Source organism: Dama dama, chromosome 31 (genome assembly GCF_033118175.1).
Source record: "Dama dama isolate Ldn47 chromosome 31, ASM3311817v1, whole genome shotgun sequence".
NCBI lineage: Eukaryota > Metazoa > Chordata > Mammalia > Artiodactyla > Cervidae > Dama > Dama dama.
In genome coordinates, this window is record NC_083711.1 from 14,965,728 (window position 1) to 14,971,611 (window position 5,884).

The window sequence follows — 5,884 nt, forward strand, 5'->3', positions numbered from 1 at the left end:
CTAATTTTTACTTAAATCTGTTAAATTATATTACTTATACATTTACACTTATTTATTTATTTATCCTTGTTTATCCCTCTTGCTGAAATGAGTGAATTGTCTGAATGGCTGAAGATGGCATTCTCTGCATGCTTCATGCAGATCATAATAAATTTTGAATAAGTTAGAAGCAAAAGGTAAGTTATAGTTTTGCATAGCAAAAAAACAAATATGGTTGTGCAAGTTAGGAACTCTGTGGCAAAGCCATATAATTCAGGTTCAGGTTTTTCTGGGATGGTTCAGAAAATCTATATTTTAAAGTACTCAATTTGTACTGTCATATAAATTTAGAGCTACATAAAAATGACATTTCGGTTAGGACTGTCTAATCTGCAAGTATATAAAAAGATATTTAACAGTTTTCATTCTTATTACTGAAATTCATTAAAAAAAATACTTTTTCCAACAAAAATATTTTCCTCAAGAAAGTTTTACAAAAATTCTGTAGGGTGGCATCATTTTCATGTAACATGCCAACACACATGTTTTGTAAGCTCATACATTTATGGTGTGGTAAGAATGTTAAACCACAATTCATAATGTGAAAAAGCTATTGGAAAATTTCTCTTGTATTTCTGAAACCAGCTAGCTGCTTAGGCTTACATATTTTAATTCATAAATTATGACCTCACATCATATAATTCTGTATATTGGACATACTTTGGGTGGGAAAAATGTGGACATCTTCCCTCATAGACCTTATTAAATTAAAAACAAGGCATAAAATGCTGATTTTCTGTTAGAAATCTAGTAATCACTCCATACTTGAACTTTATTTCAATAATAATGATATGCTTACTACCCTTAGAATGGATACTACACTTGATCTTAGCCAAAAGGCTGAGAAGCAATAATGATAAATATATAGCAACTCTTTTCCCAATATGATATTAAATAAGAGAAAGATTGTTATATACACAGAAAAACTGAACCTGAAAGATGATATACCAAAATGGCATTGGTACTTAAAAGAATAAGATCATGGGATTTTACCTTATAGCATATACATTTCAGTACTTTTAAGCTGTTTTATATTTTCTAACTTGAACATATAAAACTTTAGAAATTGATGTAGCAGGGGATGCAATACCACTGCTTTTTAAATCTATTTTATTCTCTCATTTAATCTCTGGCTTTGTGTGCCTAGGGATATAAGCTTAACATTTGAAAGTACTTAGTGTCCATTTAAACCATGAAAAAAAAAAAATCAGTTTATTAACAAAGAACTTTCAGTCAAGCTAGATATGATCAAAAAACAAAATCTCTGCTAAAAAGTGATGAAAATATGTTTTAAGTTTAAAGAGCTAATGACATATACACTATTTAACAGCTGTTTAAATCAATTGTAATTTATTTCCGACCAAAACCTCCTAGGTCTTAATTCAATGTCTTTGCTATTATCTTAGTTAGCTAATGCTATAATATGTGGAACCAAATACCTAATATTGATGTCTTTTTTGCTCTCTCTCTCACCATTTATTCTCAATTTTTATTTTATATTGACTTTTGTTAACAATATTGTGTTAGCTTCAGGCATACAGCAAAAAGATTCTGTTATGCATATATGTCTATCTATTCTTTTTCAAACACTGCTGTATATAAAATGGATAGCCAGAAAGGTCCTACTATGTAGCACAGGGAACTTCGCTCAATTTTATGTAACAAAGTAAATGAGAGGAAAAAAAAATCTGATATTAATGTCTTGCTCCCATGTTAGCAGGTAAGCTTGAGAGGCTCTCCTCCTCTTTGCTTTCTCTATTTTGAGCCCAGACGTCCACTTGAAAGTGAAAGTGAAAGTCGCTCAGTCATGTCCTGACTGTTTGCAACCTCACTATAGAGTCCATGGAATTCTCCAGGCCAGAATACTGGAGTGGGTAGCCGTTCCCTTCTCCAGGGGATCTTCCCAATCCAGGGATTAAACCCAGGTCTCTCACATTGTGGGCATATTCTTTACCAGCTGAGCTAAAAGGGAAGCCCAAGGATACTGGAGTGGGTAGCCTATCTCTTCTCCAGTGGATCTTCCTGACCCAGGAATTGAACCAGGGTCTCCTGCATTGCCGGTGGATTCTTCACCAACAAAGCAATGAGGGAAGCCCAGAATGAACCCAGTAGGAGTGGTTGGAATCTTCCAAAAACGTGGGGAAGCCAGATGCTCATTGAGACCTTGGTTAGAATACACTGGTACCAGCTACAGTAGAGAAGTGTATCCCTCCTATGGAGGTGAGGTTGTAGCACAAGGAGAAACCTTTGTTAAGTAATAATGAATGTGGGCTGCCCGGTGGATCAGTGGTAAAGAATTCACCTGCCAATTCAGAAGACTCGGGTTCTATCCCTAGGCCAAGAAGATCCTCTGGAGAAGGAAATGGCAACCCATTCCAGTATACTTGCCTGAGAAATCCTATGGACAGAGGAGCCTGCCAGTCTACAGTCCATGGGGTCGCAAAAGAGTCAGACACGACTCAGATGACTAAACAATAGCACCAACAATAATGAATGTACTGCACCTGTGTCTACCATGATGCTAGGGATAAGAGATGTAAACAACACAATGTTGGGTGGTAAGTGCAGATGATTAATGTTATATAGAAAATATGGAATCAGAAAGTCAGATATTATTTACATTCTTTTGGGAAAGTCTGGAAAATCTTTATGGAGTCAATAATACTAGAACTATGGAGAAAAAGTGTGAGTTCACAAGGAGAATAGATAAGTGAGACCATACAGAGAGCATAGCTTATACAAAAAAAGTGGAAATACAGAGTCACAGAAAGTGTGAATTGATTAAGAAAACTTCTACAGTATAAGAATTGAGACTGGATTATCTGGAAGTAGTAGGACTGAGACTGAAATGGAGGCTTAGAGAGAATTGCAAAAGATTTGACTATAACGTTACAATTTGTGAAATCTACTTTATGGATTATAAAATATATGTTGAGTTACTGCAGACCAGTCTACTACACAACATAGTGGCTTAAAGCAGCATCGTTTATATGGTTAATAATTCTATGCGTCAGCAATAGGGGCTGGGTTCAAGGAGGGGGCTCGTCTGATCTCTACTGGCCCATCGGTGTGGCTGCCGTATTTCTGGGCAAACAGAAGAAGCTTGATTAGGAGTCACATGAAACCTGATCCTTCATTGGATTATCCCAGGCTTGTTTACTCGGGGAAGATAAATCCCAGGAGAAAGGGTGGGATTGTTGAAGGTGTCTCACAACCTAGATTTGGAAACTTCATATTAATATCTTTCTATTTCATTGCATTGGCCAAAGCAACTCATAAGATCAACCGAGGGACAATAGATTCCAATTCTTGAGAGTAAAAGTTTAAGTCATATTGCATGTGGAATGGAAACTGAAAAAGCAAAAGATTGTGCCCATGTTTGCAGCTTACCAAAAGGAACTTCTGAATGATTTTATTGGCACAGTGGGTGTAAACTCTGTGCTGGATTCATTTTGAATCTCATCACCTGACTTCAGGGTAATCATATCTTGAAAGAAGAAAAAAAAATAAAGGGTTATAGGAACTAAAAATATTACAGTATTTCTAAGAGTAAGTATGAGAGACTTTTTTTTTTCAATTTCCTCCTAAGGGACTCTGAAACCCTTGGACTCTTACCAAGGCAGTCCAATATTCTTGCCTTTCCCATTGGCCAAACAGAAAACACTCCCAGGTTAAAAAACAAAAAAAATTCCTCACATTGTTTCTCATGCCAGTAATATCACAAAAGAAAAATTAATTTCAATTAAAAAGTATTTTCTTAAAAAAATCCTTGTGCATGTTAAGAAAGGCATCCAGTATTTATATATGAGCCACATTTAGCATAATGAGAATATTCGACTACACCTGGTAGGAGAATAAACCTGATTGTGAGATACTAATAGGAGTGTGAATCCTGTTTTGAGCCTCTTCACTGTTTACTGTTGTTCTTTTCCAGAAATGGGGTGAGGGGAGTCAGGACAAGGAAGATTGCCAACAGAGGGGCAGGATGTGAAGTGAAAGTCGCTCAGTCGTGTCTGGCTTTTTGTGACCCCATGAACTCTACAGTCCATGGAATTCTCCAGGCCAGAACACTGGAGTGGGCAGCTGTTCCCTTCTCCAGGGGATCCTCCCGACCCAGGGATCGAGCCCAGGTCTCCCGCATTGCACTTAGTTTCTGTACCAGCTGAGCCACAAGGGCAAGCTACAGCACTTCTAATACCATTTCTCCTCAGACAGGAGTGCCAAGAGGCCTCTGATCAGAGTGTAAAGGGGGCTGGAAAGGAGCGAAAGGGGCATGAAGACTTTGGCCCTTGATACGGTTAGTTTCTCCTCTGACATCCTTCTTATTTATTTGTTTAGGTTGTGTAGCATGTGGGATCTTATTTCCTGGATCAGGGGATGAACCCATGCCCCCTGAATTGAAAATGCAGATTCTTAACCACTCGACCACCAGGAAAGTACCTGAGATCCTTTAATGATAATTTGCAATGACTGTTATCTCCTTTCATGAAACTTATAGGAGGGGACTTATGCTATTTCCAGATTTAGACCGGTTTAAGTTTTCTCTTAAGTATACCTCTTTCTATATTTTTAATTAAAACAACCATATGTTGGACAAGAAAGTGTTTTGGTAGCAGCCTTTCTCCTTTCAACATACACTGTATTTTGAAAACTGAATGTTTGTTAAGTGCAGCTGAGCCACATTCCTTCTCACGCATCTACTGACACATGAATACATAGAAAGTTGAAGGAGGCTCCTGCCAGAAAAGAGAATGATATAACAAATATATGCATCGAGTTGGCCCAAAACATAACATCTTATGGAAAACCTGAACAAACTTTTTGGCTAACCCAATATCTACACTGTGGCTCAGCAGTAAAGAATCTGCCGGCCGATGCAAAAGATGCAGGTCCAATCCCTGGTTCAGGAAGATCTCCCGGAGAAGGGAATGACAAGCCTCTCCAGTATTCTTGCCTGGGAAACTCCATGGATAAAGGAGCCTGGCAGGTTACAGTCCATGGAATTTCAAAGAGTCGGACACAACTTAGTGACTAAACAACAACTTTATATATACATAATGTGTGTGTGTGTGTGTGTGCATATGGAAATTCTAATGTATTGAAACAAATTTTGAGAAAAGAAAGGCTTTTATTGAAGCCATGATATAGGAAAAGACTAGTGTGTCATCTTCTAGAACAAGCCTTTTGAAGGGACTCTGGTTCTGGGCACAGAGTGGAACCCGTACTATAATTCATTTTGAGGAAAATGTTGCATATTTTAGAACAAGTGTGTTTTATCCATGGGCCCTTTGAAGAAAGACATTAATGATTTGAGAAAAAAAAATTAAAACCTAAATATAACCAGAGGGATTATCATTAATGAATCAGATATTTTAGTGCAGGTTTGGAACATGGAGGATAGTTGATATCTTTTGGATGGACAAGCCAAAGCAGAGGGAAAAAAAACAGCTTGGACCAGGAGTGGGAAAACAGTGCATGGGTGCTAGTCTTCTTTCTTCCATGTGGATTTCCAGAGACTTTCATCTCTGAGCTGTAATTTATTGTGGGGCTTCCCTGGTGGTTCACTGGTGAAGATTCCACCTGCCAATGCAAGAGACATGGGTTCAGTCTCTGGATTGGGAAGATCCTCTGGAGAAGGAAATCACAACCCACTCCAGTATTCTTGCCTGGGAAACCCCATGGAGCCTGACAGACTACAGTCCATGGGATGGCAGAAGAGTCAGACATGACGTAGCGACTAAACAACAATAGCATAATTTATCATACATTCAGAGACATTTTTGAGAGTACATCAAAAGTACATTGAGGCTTTCCTGAGCAAAAAATGACATGCAGTCACACTATG

General features: G+C 37.9%; 1 pseudogene; it reads right to left on the minus strand.

The window, feature by feature from the left end:
• Positions 1-721: 721 nt before the first annotated feature.
• Positions 722-891, minus strand: LOC133050231 (U2 spliceosomal RNA; annotated as a pseudogene).
• Between the last annotated feature and the right edge of the window lie 4,993 nt (positions 892-5,884).